The 16,441-nt window shown below is 44.8% G+C and overlaps 9 non-coding genes across 9 annotated transcripts; all 9 read right to left on the bottom strand.

Annotated features, from left to right (window-relative positions):
* Window positions 1-166: 166 nt before the first annotated feature.
* LOC141197912 (U2 spliceosomal RNA) lies at window positions 167-356 on the bottom strand. Its single transcript, XR_012269932.1, has one exon. It is a non-coding gene; the product is annotated as a U2 spliceosomal RNA (small nuclear RNA).
* A 6,176-nt stretch (window positions 357-6,532) lies between these two features.
* On the bottom strand, window positions 6,533-6,723 carry LOC141198210 (U2 spliceosomal RNA). The gene has a single exon (XR_012270169.1). It is a non-coding gene; the product is annotated as a U2 spliceosomal RNA (small nuclear RNA).
* A 1,115-nt stretch (window positions 6,724-7,838) lies between these two features.
* On the bottom strand, window positions 7,839-8,029 carry LOC141198209 (U2 spliceosomal RNA). The gene has a single exon (XR_012270168.1). It is a non-coding gene; the product is annotated as a U2 spliceosomal RNA (small nuclear RNA).
* Window positions 8,030-9,144: 1,115 nt separating this feature from the next.
* LOC141198208 (U2 spliceosomal RNA) lies at window positions 9,145-9,335 on the bottom strand. The gene has a single exon (XR_012270167.1). It is a non-coding gene; the product is annotated as a U2 spliceosomal RNA (small nuclear RNA).
* A 1,115-nt stretch (window positions 9,336-10,450) lies between these two features.
* On the bottom strand, window positions 10,451-10,641 carry LOC141198207 (U2 spliceosomal RNA). The gene has a single exon (XR_012270166.1). It is a non-coding gene; the product is annotated as a U2 spliceosomal RNA (small nuclear RNA).
* Window positions 10,642-11,750: 1,109 nt separating this feature from the next.
* Window positions 11,751-11,941, bottom strand: LOC141197909 (U2 spliceosomal RNA). Its single transcript, XR_012269929.1, has one exon. It is a non-coding gene; the product is annotated as a U2 spliceosomal RNA (small nuclear RNA).
* Window positions 11,942-13,056: 1,115 nt separating this feature from the next.
* Window positions 13,057-13,247, bottom strand: LOC141198206 (U2 spliceosomal RNA). The gene has a single exon (XR_012270165.1). It is a non-coding gene; the product is annotated as a U2 spliceosomal RNA (small nuclear RNA).
* Window positions 13,248-14,359: 1,112 nt separating this feature from the next.
* LOC141198451 (U2 spliceosomal RNA) lies at window positions 14,360-14,550 on the bottom strand. The gene has a single exon (XR_012270401.1). It is a non-coding gene; the product is annotated as a U2 spliceosomal RNA (small nuclear RNA).
* Window positions 14,551-15,665: 1,115 nt separating this feature from the next.
* LOC141198205 (U2 spliceosomal RNA) lies at window positions 15,666-15,856 on the bottom strand. Its single transcript, XR_012270164.1, has one exon. It is a non-coding gene; the product is annotated as a U2 spliceosomal RNA (small nuclear RNA).
* Between the last annotated feature and the right edge of the window lie 585 nt (window positions 15,857-16,441).

The raw sequence follows: 16,441 nt of genomic DNA, 5'->3' as shown, positions 1-16,441 counted from the left end.
GAACCAAAATGAGCTTGTAATCTGGCTTCTGCAACTTTGAACATGAAAAATCCAATGAGGAGAAGAAAAGCAGAGCCAAAGAGTCCATCCCAAAATCCGACAAACAAGCAAAATGAACAAAAAACATTGAATTCAATTCTTTCTGATTTTAGAAACTGCATTAAAGAAGGGGTGCACCGGTCCTGGAGATACTGCAATACCAGGTCAATGCGTGGAGTGGACAGAGCAAGCTCTTTTTCCATCTCCCTGTTCTAAAAATCCATTTAATATATGGTCCCCAGATAGGGGACGTATCAGATATTAAACTGATAAGAACAGATCAGGTTTCAACATATTTTATTAAGTGCGTAAAAGATGGTTTACAATCAAAAACAACAACACAAACAGTACATTATTAAAACACAGAATTCCACCCATAAAAACCCCATATACGATTGGCATCCCTTCTCCCAATACATTTGACATCCCTCAAGTAATAAATATACATCTGGCTAAAAGCAATTTTAAGACAATCCTTCACAGAAATAGCGTCACGTTTAAAAAGTAAAATATTGCGTGCCTTCCAAAGGGCGTCTTTAAAACAGTTAATCATACACCAACATATACAATACTGTTGAGGGGTCGGACATTTAAAAAGGCCATATAAAACATATTCATGGTTAAAATCTCTTAAACCGCAAGTCCATTTTAAAAGAATCCCAACTTTGTGCCAAAGTTCCTGTGCAAATGGGCAATTCCACATAAGGTGCAAGGTGGTTTCGTCATTAACACATGAGTCTCTGGGGCATTTGGCTCTGGCCACCAGGCCTCTCCTGTGTTGAAACTCTCTGGTGGGGAGGCACTGGTGGACCACCATCCATGCGATGTCCTTATGTCCATTTGCTAAGAATTTCCCGAAGACATTCTTCCAAACTTGCTTCGATCTCTCTTCTGAGAAATTTACTATGGGGGTCACATCTTCATTCCTCCTCAGAAAAGATAAAAGCTTCTTGCGGTCTTTAAAAATGTCCATATTAAAATCACCAAGGCTATAAAATCGAACAGTCTTTTCTAAGATTGCTTGGTGTTTGGGGGGGCATAGTAAAACAGGGGAATTCAACGACAACTTAAACCATCTTTTAAAAATCATCCCACAAGTATATTTTAAAAAATAACTTAGCGCACTATTACCATTAAAATGTTTGAAACAAAAGCAGAAATAATTTAAATACAAATAAATATGTAAATCGGGGACATCCCTTCCGCCGTTCATTTTATTCTTCCTCATTATTTCTCGCCTTAATTTTTCCATTTTGGAGTTCCATAAAAACATAAAGATCATCCTAGTCATTTTTTTAATTAAAACATCAGAGGGGGGGGTACACCATAGCTATATACAGTATGAGGGGTAACAACACTGATTTTATAATTAAAATTTTCCCCTCCATTGTTAGGGACCTCAAACCCCAAAATGATATTTTCTTTGACATTTTTTCTATGACATTCTCCCAGCTTTGAGTTCCCACATTCTCCTCGTTAAAAACAACTCCAAGAATTTTTACATTGTCTCGTTTTATAGTGAGCTGCGGGAGTTGGGTGGTGTCCCAGGATCCCAAAGTCAGACATTCAGATTTATTTAAATTAAGTTTAAAACCGGATGCCTGGGAAAAAAAATCAATGCGCAACACCGCCCTCCGGAGGGAAGCAGGGTCCACGCACACAACCGTCACGTCATCCATGTAGCCAAAGACTCTCACATCACTGCCACCTCCGCCTGGAACAGGAACCCCTCTAATCACTTTGTCTTTCCTTATTGCGCTCAGCAGGGGCTCCATGGCGCAGATGAACAGGATGGGCGACAAGGGGCATCCCTGCTTCACTCCGGACTCAAGGGGAACTCCATCTGTTAAAAAGCCATTAAGAGAAATTTGACTAAAACAATTTTTATATAAAATCTTAATACAATTTAAAAGCATATTAGGGATACCCATTCTTTTTAAAACTCTAAAAAGAAATCTATGAGAGACTCTATCGAAAGCTTTTTCAAAATCTAGGGCTAAAAGAGCTACATTTTGACCCCGGTCTCTGGAATACCAAATTACATCCCTTAATACGTTTAAAACCTCTGAAATACTTCTGCCTGGTACACTACATACCTGCTCAGGCCGGATTAGTTTGGCAATGACACTCCTGAGCCGGTCTGCAACCACCTTAGCAAGTACCTTGTAATCAACATTTAGGAGAGTTATGGGTCTCCAATTCGCTAGAGTACTGCGGTCACCTTTTTTATATATCAAAGACACCACTCCTCTCCTCCACGAAAATGGCAACTGTTCACAAATAAAAACTTCTTTAAAAAGCATAAAAAGGTCCTCTTTTAAAATGTCCCAAAAAGTAAGGTAAAATTCTACAGGTAGTCCGTCACACCCAGGTGCTTTACCCTTAGAGAAACTTTTAAAAACATAAAATAATTCCTCCAAAACAATATCGCGCTCTAAAAACTCCTGGTCTGTAAAATTTAACTTAAAATCGAGATCATTAAAAGCATCAGATAAAAAGGACTCATCTATACACTTTTTACTAAAAAGATGCTTATAAAAGTTAAAAGTAGCATTCAACATTCCCTGCATAGATGTTTCACCCTCTAGATTTGTGATCACTTCTCTTTTATCCATGACTTTTTTGAAGAAGAAGCGAGAGCACTTCTCCCCCTCCTCCAAGTGCTGCACTCTAGAGTTAAAAATAATCTCTTTCCCCTTTGTGTCTATGCAGTTCTGAATTTCAGTTTTTAGGCTAGCAATATCATCTCCCACCTCCACCCCTAGCTCTTTGAATTTAAAAAGTGTTTGTAGTTTGGTGTTAAGATCACTAAAACATCTTTTTTTCTCTCTAGCTTTACGTCTCCCTGCTTTTATAAAAAACATTCTGACTTTTTTTTTCAAATTTTCCCACCAGGTTACCATAGGGGCATCAGAAGGTTTTTGTCGCCGCCAGGCTTGATAGGCTTTACCAAAGTCTTGTCGAATCAGAGGGTCCTCCAGCAGGTAAGTACTTAGACGCCAGAGGCCCCTGTTGACCCTCTGTTCATCCCGGTATTCTAGATGCACCTCCAAGCCCTTATGGTCAGAAAATATATTTGATGTTAAAACACATTTAACAGGGTTAAAATCATCTGATAGGAAAATAAAATCGATCCTGGAGGACACCCCTCTTCCGGACCACGTATAACCAGGGTCCGTCGGCAGGAGTGACCTCCACGCATCGCATAATTTAAAATCAGTTATAAAATCTTTCAATAGATGACATGACTTATCCAATTTGCGTAAAGGGTCACCCCCTGCTCGTTGTTCACTAGCACAAAGACAATTAAAATCACCCCCTACGATCAGGGGAGATGACCCAGTACAGTACAATGGCAATATCCCAAATAAATTAATTCTCTCTTGCTTATCAGGGGGAGCATAAATATTCATTACACGTAGGGTAAAACCATTAAATTTAAAATGCACTAAAACCACTCTGCCTGGTACTATTTCTGTGACAGCATTTATAGTAATATTTCTCCCACGACAGAGGAAGCCCACCCCCGCTGACTTGTTGTCATTGGAGCCAGACCAGATGGAGGGCCCCAGTCTCCAATCTGTCTTGATATCATTATAATTTAGTGCATGTTGTATCCCGCATTCCTGTAATAAACATATGTCAAAGTCAGTGGTTTCTAAATACTTGAATAGAGCAGCCCTACGAACTGGGCTCTTTAATGACCTCACATTCAGTGAGACAAGTCTTAATGTGGGCATTCATAGGTCAGGGTGGTGGATCTTCCATGAGGACACCTGACTCAAAGCCCTGTATATCAAATTGCTCCAGGACATCCGGGCTAGAGGACCCAAACGACTCGATATTCTGTGAGCCGGCGATTGCCCCCTCGTAGGTCACGGTTCCCAGCCACATTCCAGGAGATGCTGGGGCTTCGACATTCCGTCTCTTTTTCGGGGCAGACTCCACTAGGTCACTGGTGCAGTCCTCCTCTTCCTCCACCTCCTCCAGGGGGGGAGACTGGTCCATCAGGACAAGATCAGCAACACAGATTTCCTGATGTTCGCCACCTAGAAGCAAAGCCCCCTCATCTGGCTGGCTAATCGCCCTGGAAGATCCTGAGGCCATCACAGTGTGGTCCCCTGTAGCCAACCGCACAGGGGCACCACCCTCCAGCCCAACAGGATCGGTATCGGGAACCATCGATACGGAGGATACCCTCCCAGAAGGAGGACCCCCCCGCTCCGGTCCATGCGAGGTCCGCCCATCGTTAAGGGACTTCGATGCAGGTGCCGCCCCAGAGGGGCCTCCGGCTCCCTGCTCCATCCCAGCCTTCTCGCCCTTCGAACCGCCCTCCGACGCCGGCCTGCCAGTGAAGACCGGTGGGCGCATCGGCTCAGCTTCAGAAGATGCAGCTTCTGCGTAGGTCCTGGTCCTGGTCCTGTTGGGGCATCCTCGGAACATGTGCCCCGCCTCACCGCAGAGATTACATTTCCTCCCAGCGGGACAGTCCTTCATTAAATGTCCGTAACAGCTGCAATTATTGCAGCGGTCTACTTTCCTGCCCGTGCAGGACGTTTGGGTATGACCCATTTGTCCACAGTTCCTGCAACATACTGGCATTCCAGGATAAAATAAGTAGCCTCTGCTCTTACCGATTACGAAGGTTGAGGGAGGGTGTAGCATTCCTCCCACTCCACTAAGGTCCCTCTTTAGACGGGCCATATACCTTCTCTTGCCGCACCAGAAGCCTACCGCGTTCTTCACAGTACCCAGGTATCTCAGATCATCACAATAGCGGGTAAGGTAGGTCGAGATGTCTGCAGCTTCCACAAAGGGGTTCGGGAAATGCACCACGATGGGGATCTCGTCATAAGCATACAAGAGACAAAAGGTTAGTCCATCCAATTCATCTAAGTAGTTTTTCTCGTTTACCTTTTGTACGAGTTGCTGACAGCATCCCTGGCTCTTGAAGGTGATGGTGTATGTCCCCTTGTACTCGTTGTCCTGGAAGCAGAATATGTCTTCCCGCCGAAACTCAAGAACTCCAAGAAGAATCCTATGGCAGATGTAGTCCAAATTCTTCTCCATCCTCGATGCTGCTCCAACTTCAATCCTCACGGTGTTCCGCATCCGGGCATCACCCGATGAATATGTGAGCGTTGCCGGCATCCTTCACTCAGGAACGTACCGACTCTTCTCTCTGAAAGGCGCAAGCCTTCATGGGATCTCTTCCCATTGCTCCCGGACTAATCCTTCCTCCCAATAGCAGCAGGGGGGTTAAGTCCCTCCGAAGAGGAACGATCCCCCCAGGCCGAGAGAAAGGGTACCAAGAGCACCTCACAGGCAAGACCACACAGGTAAACCTGATAGATCGTGCCAAAAGGCCGAGAAGCGATAACCAGAATTGGTTTCAAACTACGGAGCCACCCAAGGATCCTGAAAAGTCCATTTGTGGAGATGAGCTCCTGGACTCCCGTTAAGAAGACATGTTGTCAACCTCTAGATCCCTTACATGCCTGCACTTTTCGGCTTGCTGCTGCTGCAATCCACGCGTTTTAGATTTGCATAACTCCACCTCTTTAAACACAGCACCTTCACCCCCTGCTGTTCCCACCCGCCTCAACACCGTTGGAAGGGAGGAGAACCAATTAAGGCGGGGGGTGGGGTGGAACGAGCAGCTGTCTACCCTTAGCAGGAGGGCTCCTGATTACATACCTCTCCTGCTGCTGCTGCTGCTGGCTGTCCAGCAGCAGACTGAAGGTGGCTGCTGCTGTGCACAGGTATATAAAGGCTCAGAGCCTATTATGACACGCGCAGCCAGCGTTCCATTGCCACATTCCATCTACTGCAGGCAGGATACCTGGCTGGCTGAATGTCGCTGAGAAGCTCACAGAGACCGCCATAAGCAACAGTTTAACAGAATGCCACAGACTAATCAACCAAACTTTTTGGGTTGGGTTCTCTTTTATAGTCTGCAGGCATTAAATGAAAGAAGTCAGTGTTCCAGCAGAAGGAGACAACGTTTCAGAAAAGGCATTGTAGCAAACCAAAAAAGAAATTTTAAGCGCAGCAGAGTAACCAGCGCACATACCTGTTAGCTCAGGTGAGTTTAAAAGGCTGCTGTTGATAACAAGGGCATTTGCTAAATAGATGGTGTGTGTGCAACAATATACTGAAAGGTCAATTATATTGTGCAGCTTATCTCACCACCTGTAGTTATTTAGGTGAAAGCTCCAAAATGCTTGCCTAATATGTCTGTTTATCCAAAAGGAAGTAAAAAGGGAGAGCTAGAAAGATAGCATTGCATCACATTACATGGCAATGCAATGCACAGTTGCTGAAGTTGAACCAAAATGAGCTTGTAATCTGGCTTCTGCAACTTTGAACATGAAAAATCCAATGAGGAGAAGAAAAGCAAAGCCAAAGAGTCCATCCCAAAATCCGACAAACAAGCAAAATGAACAAAAAACATTGAATTCAATTCTTTCTGATTTTAGAAACTGCATTAAAGAAGGGGTGCACCGGTCCTGGAGATACTGCAATACCAGGTCAATGCGTGGAGTGGACAGAGCAAGCTCTTTTTCCATCTCCCTGTTCTAAAAATCCATTTAATATATGGTCCCCAGATAGGGGACGTATCAGATATTAAACTGATAAGAACAGATACTACACTTGATCTTAGCCAAAAGGCCGAGAAGCGATAACCAGAATTGGTTTCAAACTACGGAGCCACCCAAGGATCCTGAAAAGTCCATTTGTGGAGATGAGCTCCTGGACTCCCGTTAAGAAGACATGTTGTCAACCTCTAGATCCCTTACATGCCTGCACTTTTCGGCTTGCTGCTGCTGCAATCCACGCGTTTTAGATCTGCATAACTCCACCTCTTTAAACACAGCACCTTCACCCCCTGCTGTTCCCACCCGCCTCAACACCGTTGGAAGGGAGGAGAACCAATTAAGGCGGGGGGTGGGGTGGAACGAGCAGCTGTCTACCCTTAGCAGGAGGGCTCCTGATTACATACCTCTCCTGCTGCTGCTGCTGCTGGCTGTCCAGCAGCAGACTGAAGGTGGCTGCTGCTGTGCACAGGTATATAAAGGCTCAGAGCCTATTATGACACGCGCAGCCAGCGTTCCATTGCCACATTCCATCTACTGCAGGCAGGATACCTGGCTGGCTGAATGTCGCTGAGAAGCTCACAGAGACCGCCATAAGCAACAGTTTAACAGAATGCCACAGACTAATCAACCAAACTTTTTGGGTTGGGTTCTCTTTTATAGTCTGCAGGCATTAAATAAAAGAAGTCAGTGTTCCAGCAGAAGGAGACAACGTTTCAGAAAAGGCATTGTAGCAAACCAAAAAAGAAATTTTAAGCGCAGCAGAGTAACCAGCGCACATACCTGTTAGCTCAGGTGAGTTTAAAAGGCTGCTGTTGATAACAAGGGCATTTGCTAAATAGATGGTGTGTGTGCAACAATATACTGAAAGGTCAATTATATTGTGCAGCTTATCTCACCACCTGTAGTTATTTAGGTGAAAGCTCCAAAATGCTTGCCTAATATGTCTGTTTATCCAAAAGGAAGTAAAAAGGGAGAGCTAGAAAGATAGCATTGCATCACATTACATGGCAATGCAATGCACAGTTGCTGAAGTTGAACCAAAATGAGCTTGTAATCTGGCTTCTGCAACTTTGAACATGAAAAATCCAATGAGGAGAAGAAAAGCAAAGCCAAAGAGTCCATCCCAAAATCCGACAAACAAGCAAAATGAACAAAAAACATTGAATTCAATTCTTTCTGATTTTAGAAACTGCATTAAAGAAGGGGTGCACCGGTCCTGGAGATACTGCAATACCAGGTCAATGCGTGGAGTGGACAGAGCAAGCTCTTTTTCCATCTCCCTGTTCTAAAAATCCATTTAATATATGGTCCCCAGATAGGGGACGTATCAGATATTAAACTGATAAGAACAGATACTACACTTGATCTTAGCCAAAAGGCCGAGAAGCGATAACCAGAATTGGTTTCAAACTACGGAGCCACCCAAGGATCCTGAAAAGTCCATTTGTGGAGATGAGCTCCTGGACTCCCGTTAAGAAGACATGTTGTCAACCTCTAGATCCCTTACATGCCTGCACTTTTCGGCTTGCTGCTGCTGCAATCCACGCGTTTTAGATCTGCATAACTCCACCTCTTTAAACACAGCACCTTCACCCCCTGCTGTTCCCACCCGCCTCAACACCGTTGGAAGGGAGGAGAACCAATTAAGGCGGGGGGTGGGGTGGAACGAGCAGCTGTCTACCCTTAGCAGGAGGGCTCCTGATTACATACCTCTCCTGCTGCTGCTGCTGCTGGCTGTCCAGCAGCAGACTGAAGGTGGCTGCTGCTGTGCACAGGTATATAAAGGCTCAGAGCCTATTATGACACGCGCAGCCAGCGTTCCATTGCCACATTCCATCTACTGCAGGCAGGATACCTGGCTGGCTGAATGTCGCTGAGAAGCTCACAGAGACCGCCATAAGCAACAGTTTAACAGAATGCCACAGACTAATCAACCAAACTTTTTGGGTTGGGTTCTCTTTTATAGTCTGCAGGCATTAAATGAAAGAAGTCAGTGTTCCAGCAGAAGGAGACAACGTTTCAGAAAAGGCATTGTAGCAAACCAAAAAAGAAATTTTAAGCGCAGCAGAGTAACCAGCGCACATACCTGTTAGCTCAGGTGAGTTTAAAAGGCTGCTGTTGATAACAAGGGCATTTGCTAAATAGATGGTGTGTGTGCAACAATATACTGAAAGGTCAATTATATTGTGCAGCTTATCTCACCACCTGTAGTTATTTAGGTGAAAGCTCCAAAATGCTTGCCTAATATGTCTGTTTATCCAAAAGGAAGTAAAAAGGGAGAGCTAGAAAGATAGCATTGCATCACATTACATGGCAATGCAATGCACAGTTGCTGAAGTTGAACCAAAATGAGCTTGTAATCTGGCTTCTGCAATTTTGAACATGAAAAATCCAATGAGGAGAAGAAAAGCAAAGCCAAAGAGTCCATCCCAAAATCCGACAAACAAGCAAAATGAACAAAAAACATTGAATTCAATTCTTTCTGATTTTAGAAACTGCATTAAAGAAGGGGTGCACCGGTCCTGGAGATACTGCAATACCAGGTCAATGCGTGGAGTGGACAGAGCAAGCTCTTTTTCCATCTCCCTGTTCTAAAAATCCATTTAATATATGGTCCCCAGATAGGGGACGTATCAGATATTAAACTGATAAGAACAGATACTACACTTGATCTTAGCCAAAAGGCCGAGAAGCGATAACCAGAATTGGTTTCAAACTACGGAGCCACCCAAGGATCCTGAAAAGTCCATTTGTGGAGATGAGCTCCTGGACTCCCATTAAGAAGACATGTTGTCAACCTCTAGATCCCTTACATGCCTGCACTTTTCGGCTTGCTGCTGCTGCAATCCACGCGTTTTAGATCTGCATAACTCCACCTCTTTAAACACAGCACCTTCACCCCCTGCTGTTCCCACCCGCCTCAACACCGTTGGAAGGGAGGAGAACCAATTAAGGCGGGGGGTGGGGTGGAACGAGCAGCTGTCTACCCTTAGCAGGAGGGCTCCTGATTACATACCTCTCCTGCTGCTGCTGCTGCTGGCTGTCCAGCAGCAGACTGAAGGTGGCTGCTGCTGTGCACAGGTATATAAAGGCTCAGAGCCTATTATGACACGCGCAGCCAGCGTTCCATTGCCACATTCCATCTACTGCAGGCAGGATACCTGGCTGGCTGAATGTCGCTGAGAAGCTCACAGAGACCGCCATAAGCAACAGTTTAACAAAATGCCACAGACTAATCAACCAAACTTTTTGGGTTGGGTTCTCTTTTATAATCTGCAGGCATTAAATGAAAGAAGTCAGTGTTCCAGCAGAAGGAGACAACGTTTCAGAAAAGGCATTGTAGCAAACCAAAAAAGAAATTTTAAGCGCAGCAGAGTAACCAGCGCACATACCTGTTAGCTCAGGTGAGTTTAAAAGGCTGCTGTTGATAACAAGGGCATTTGCTAAATAGATGGTGTGTGTGCAACAATATACTGAAAGGTCAATTATATTGTGCAGCTTATCTCACCACCTGTAGTTATTTAGGTGAAAGCTCCAAAATGCTTGCCTAATATGTCTGTTTATCCAAAAGGAAGTAAAAAGGGAGAGCTAGAAAGATAGCATTGCATCACATTACATGGCAATGCAATGCACAGTTGCTGAAGTTGAACCAAAATGAGCTTGTAATCTGGCTTCTGCAACTTTGAACATGAAAAATCCAATGAGGAGAAGAAAAGCAAAGCCAAAGAGTCCATCCCAAAATCCGACAAACAAGCAAAATGAACAAAAAACATTGAATTCAATTCTTTCTGATTTTAGAAACTGCATTAAAGAAGGGGTGCACCGGTCCTGGAGATACTGCAATACCAGGTCAATGCGTGGAGTGGACAGAGCAAGCTCTTTTTCCATCTCCCTGTTCTAAAAATCCATTTAATATATGGTCCCCAGATAGGGGACGTATCAGATATTAAACTGATAAGAACAGATACTACACTTGATCTTAGCCAAAAGGCCGAGAAGCGATAACCAGAATTGGTTTCAAACTACGGAGCCACCCAAGGATCCTGAAAAGTCCATTTGTGGAGATGAGCTCCTGGACTCCCGTTAAGAAGACATGTTGTCAACCTATAGATCCCTTACATGCCTGCACTTTTCGGCTTGCTGCTGCTGCAATCCACGCGTTTTAGATCTGCATAACTCCACCTCTTTAAACACAGCACCTTCACCCCCTGCTGTTCCCACCCGCCTCAACACCGTTGGAAGGGAGGAGAACCAATTAAGGCGGGGGGTGGGGTGGAACGAGCAGCTGTCTACCCTTAGCAGGAGGGCTCCTGATTACATACCTCTCCTGCTGCTGCTGGCTGTCCAGCAGCAGACTGAAGGTGGCTGCTGCTGTGCACAGGTATATAAAGGCTCAGAGCCTATTATGACACGCGCAGCCAGCGTTCCATTGCCACATTCCATCTACTGCAGGCAGGATACCTGGCTGGCTGAATGTCGCTGAGAAGCTCACAGAGACCGCCATAAGCAACAGTTTAACAGAATGCCACAGACTAATCAACCAAACTTTTTGGGTTGGGTTCTCTTTTATAGTCTGCAGGCATTAAATGAAAGAAGTCAGTGTTCCAGCAGAAGGAGACAACGTTTCAGAAAAGGCATTGTAGCAAACCAAAAAAGAAATTTTAAGCGCAGCAGAGTAACCAGCGCACATACCTGTTAGCTCAGGTGAGTTTAAAAGGCTGCTGTTGATAACAAGGGCATTTGCTAAATAGATGGTGTGTGTGCAACAATATACTGAAAGGTCAATTATATTGTGCAGCTTATCTCACCACCTGTAGTTATTTAGGTGAAAGCTCCAAAATGCTTGCCTAATATGTCTGTTTATCCAAAAGGAAGTAAAAAGGGAGAGCTAGAAAGATAGCATTGCATCACATTACATGGCAATGCAATGCACAGTTGCTGAAGTTGAACCAAAATGAGCTTGTAATCTGGCTTCTGCAACTTTGAACATGAAAAATCCAATGAGGAGAAGAAAAGCAAAGCCAAAGAGTCCATCCCAAAATCCGACAAACAAGCAAAATGAACAAAAAACATTGAATTCAATTCTTTCTGATTTTAGAAACTGCATTAAAGAAGGGGTGCACCGATCCTGGAGATACTGCAATACCAGGTCAATGCGTGGAGTGGACAGAGCAAGCTCTTTTTCCATCTCCCTGTTCTAAAAATCCATTTAATATATGGTCCCCAGATAGGGGACGTATCAGATATTAAACTGATAAGAACAGATACTACACTTGATCTTAGCCAAAAGGCCGAGAAGCGATAACCAGAATTGGTTTCAAACTACGGAGCCACCCAAGGATCCTGAAAAGTCCATTTGTGGAGATGAGCTCCTGGACTCCCGTTAAGAAGACATGTTGTCAACCTCTAGATCCCTTACATGCCTGCACTTTTCGGCTTGCTGCTGCTGCGATCCACGCGTTTTAGATCTGCATAACTCCACCTCTTTAAACACAGCACCTTCACCCCCTGCTGTTCCCACCCGCCTCAACACCGTTGGAAGGGAGGAGAACCAATTAAGGCGGGGGGTGGGGTGGAACGAGCAGCTGTCTACCCTTAGCAGGAGGGCTCCTGATTACATACCTCTCCTGCTGCTGCTGCTGCTGGCTGTCCAGCAGCAGACTGAAGGTGGCTGCTGCTGTGCACAGGTATATAAAGGCTCAGAGCCTATTATGACACGCGCAGCCAGCGTTCCATTGCCACATTCCATCTACTGCAGGCAGGATACCTGGCTGGCTGAATGTCGCTGAGAAGCTCACAGAGACCGCCATAAGCAACAGTTTAACAGAATGCCACAGACTAATCAACCAAACTTTTTGGGTTGGGTTCTCTTTTATAGTCTGCAGGCATTAAATGAAAGAAGTCAGTGTTCCAGCAGAAGGAGACAACGTTTCAGAAAAGGCATTGTAGCAAACCAAAAAAGAAATTTTAAGCGCAGCAGAGTAACCAGCGCACATACCTGTTAGCTCAGGTGAGTTTAAAAGGCTGCTGTTGATAACAAGGGCATTTGCTAAATAGATGGTGTGTGTGCAACAATATACTGAAAGGTCAATTATATTGTGCAGCTTATCTCACCACCTGTAGTTATTTAGGTGAAAGCTCCAAAATGCTTGCCTAATATGTCCGTTTATCCAAAAGGAAGTAAAAAGGGAGAGCTAGAAAGATAGCATTGCATCACATTACATGGCAATGCAATGCACAGTTGCTGAAGTTGAACCAAAATGAGCTTGTAATCTGGCTTCTGCAACTTTGAACATGAAAAATCCAATGAGGAGAAGAAAAGCAAAGCCAAAGAGTCCATCCCAAAATCCGACAAACAAGCAAAATGAACAAAAAACATTGAATTCAATTCTTTCTGATTTTAGAAACTGCATTAAAGAAGGGGTGCACCGGTCCTGGAGATACTGCAATACCAGGTCAATGCGTGGAGTGGACAGAGCAAGCTCTTTTTCCATCTCCCTGTTCTAAAAATCCATTTAATATATGGTCCCCAGATAGGGGACGTATCAGATATTAAACTGATAAGAACAGATACTACACTTGATCTTAGCCAAAAGGCCGAGAAGCGATAACCAGAATTGGTTTCAAACTACGGAGCCACCCAAGGATCCTGAAAAGTCCATTTGTGGAGATGAGCTCCTGGACTCCCGTTAAGAAGACATGTTGTCAACCTCTAGATCCCTTACATGCCTGCACTTTTCGGCTTGCTGCTGCTGCAATCCACGCGTTTTAGATCTGCATAACTCCACCTCTTTAAACACAGCACCTTCACCCCCTGCTGTTCCCACCCGCCTCAACACCGTTGGAAGGGAGGAGAACCAATTAAGGCGGGGGGTGGGGTGGAACGAGCAGCTGTCTACCCTTAGCAGGAGGGCTCCTGATTACATACCTCTCCTGCTGCTGCTGCTGGCTGTCCAGCAGCAGACTGAAGGTGGCTGCTGCTGTGCACAGGTATATAAAGGCTCAGAGCCTATTATGACACGCGCAGCCAGCGTTCCATTGCCACATTCCATCTACTGCAGGCAGGATACCTGGCTGGCTGAATGTCGCTGAGAAGCTCACAGAGACCGCCATAAGCAACAGTTTAACAGAATGCCACAGACTAATCAACCAAACTTTTTGGGTTGGGTTCTCTTTTATAGTCTGCAGGCATTAAATGAAAGAAGTCAGTGTTCCAGCAGAAGGAGACAACGTTTCAGAAAAGGCATTGTAGCAAACCAAAAAAGAAATTTTAAGCGCAGCAGAGTAACCAGCGCACATACCTGTTAGCTCAGGTGAGTTTAAAAGGCTGCTGTTGATAACAAGGGCATTTGCTAAATAGATGGTGTGTGTGCAACAATATACTGAAAGGTCAATTATATTGTGCAGCTTATCTCACCACCTGTAGTTATTTAGGTGAAAGCTCCAAAATGCTTGCCTAATATGTCTGTTTATCCAAAAGGAAGTAAAAAGGGAGAGCTAGAAAGATAGCATTGCATCACATTACATGGCAATGCAATGCACAGTTGCTGAAGTTGAACCAAAATGAGCTTGTAATCTGGCTTCTGCAACTTTGAACATGAAAAATCCAATGAGGAGAAGAAAAGCAAAGCCAAAGAGTCCATCCCAAAATCCGACAAACAAGCAAAATGAACAAAAAACATTGAATTCAATTCTTTCTGATTTTAGAAACTGCATTAAAGAAGGGGTGCACCGGTCCTGGAGATACTGCAATACCAGGTCAATGCGTGGAATGGACAGAGCAAGCTCTTTTTCCATCTCCCTGTTCTAAAAATCCATTTAATATATGGTCCCCAGATAGGGGACGTATCAGATATTAAACTGATAAGAACAGATACTACACTTGATCTTAGCCAAAAGGCCGAGAAGCGATAACCAGAATTGGTTTCAAACTACGGAGCCACCCAAGGATCCTGAAAAGTCCATTTGTGGAGATGAGCTCCTGGACTCCCGTTAAGAAGACATGTTGTCAACCTCTAGATCCCTTACATGCCTGCACTTTTCGGCTTGCTGCTGCTGCAATCCACGCGTTTTAGATCTGCATAACTCCACCTCTTTAAACACAGCACCTTCACCCCCTGCTGTTCCCACCCGCCTCAACACCGTTGGAAGGGAGGAGAACCAATTAAGGCGGGGGGTGGGGTGGAACGAGCAGCTGTCTACCCTTAGCAGGAGGGCTCCTGATTACATACCTCTCCTGCTGCTGCTGCTGCTGGCTGTCCAGCAGCAGACTGAAGGTGGCTGCTGCTGTGCACAGGTATATAAAGGCTCAGAGCCTATTATGACACGCGCAGCCAGCGTTCCATTGCCACATTCCATCTACTGCAGGCAGGATACCTGGCTGGCTGAATGTCGCTGAGAAGCTCACAGAGACCGCCATAAGCAACAGTTTAACAGAATGCCACAGACTAATCAACCAAACTTTTTGGGTTGGGTTCTCTTTTATAGTCTGCAGGCATTAAATGAAAGAAGTCAGTGTTCCAGCAGAAGGAGACAACGTTTCAGAAAAGGCATTGTAGCAAACCAAAAAAGAAATTTTAAGCGCAGCAGAGTAACCAGCGCACATACCTGTTAGCTCAGGTGAGTTTAAAAGGCTGCTGTTGATAACAAGGGCATTTGCTAAATAGATGGTGTGTGTGCAACAATATACTGAAAGGTCAATTATATTGTGCAGCTTATCTCACCACCTGTAGTTATTTAGGTGAAAGCTCCAAAATGCTTGCCTAATATGTCTGTTTATCCAAAAGGAAGTAAAAAGGGAGAGCTAGAAAGATAGCATTGCATCACATTACATGGCAATGCAATGCACAGTTGCTGAAGTTGAACCAAAATGAGCTTGTAATCTGGCTTCTGCAACTTTGAACATGAAAAATCCAATGAGGAGAAGAAAAGCAAAGCCAAAGAGTCCATCCCAAAATCCGACAAACAAGCAAAATGAACAAAAAACATTGAATTCAATTCTTTCTGATTTTAGAAACTGCATTAAAGAAGGGGTGCACCGGTCCTGGAGATACTGCAATACCAGGTCAATGCGTGGAGTGGACAGAGCAAGCTCTTTTTCCATCTCCCTGTTCTAAAAATCCATTTAATATATGGTCCCCAGATAGGGGACGTATCAGATATTAAACTGATAAGAACAGATACTACACTTGATCTTAGCCAAAAGGCCGAGAAGCGATAACCAGAATTGGTTTCAAACTACGGAGCCACCCAAGGATCCTGAAAAGTCCATTTGTGGAGATGAGCTCCTGGACTCCCGTTAAGAAGACATGTTGTCAACCTCTAGATCCCTTACATGCCTGCACTTTTCGGCTTGCTGCTGCTGCAATCCACGCGTTTTAGATCTGCATAACTCCACCTCTTTAAACACAGCACCTTCACCCCCTGCTGTTCCCACCCGCCTCAACACCGTTGGAAGGGAGGAGAACCAATTAAGGCGGGGGGTGGGGTGGAACGAGCAGCTGTCTACCCTTAGCAGGAGGGCTCCTGATTACATACCTCTCCTGCTGCTGCTGGCTGTCCAGCAGCAGACTGAAGGTGGCTGCTGCTGTGCACAGGTATATAAAGGCTCAGAGCCTATTATGACACGCGCAGCCAGCGTTCCATTGCCACATTCCATCTACTGCAGGCAGGATACCTGGCTGGCTGAATGTCGCTGAGAAGCTCACAGAGACCGCCATAAGCAACAGTTTAACAGAATGCCACAGACTAATCAACCAAACTTTTTGGGTTGGGTTCTCTTTTATAGTCTGCAGGCATTAAAT

The sequence above is a fragment of the Phyllobates terribilis genome, unplaced genomic scaffold, assembly GCF_046119375.1.
Source record: "Phyllobates terribilis strain yellow unplaced genomic scaffold, ASM4611937v1 Scaffold_94__1_contigs__length_6153435, whole genome shotgun sequence".
Lineage (NCBI taxonomy): Eukaryota > Metazoa > Chordata > Amphibia > Anura > Dendrobatidae > Phyllobates > Phyllobates terribilis.
The sequence above is the reverse complement of the archived record's forward strand: the minus strand, read 5'-3'. Positions and strand labels throughout refer to the sequence as shown.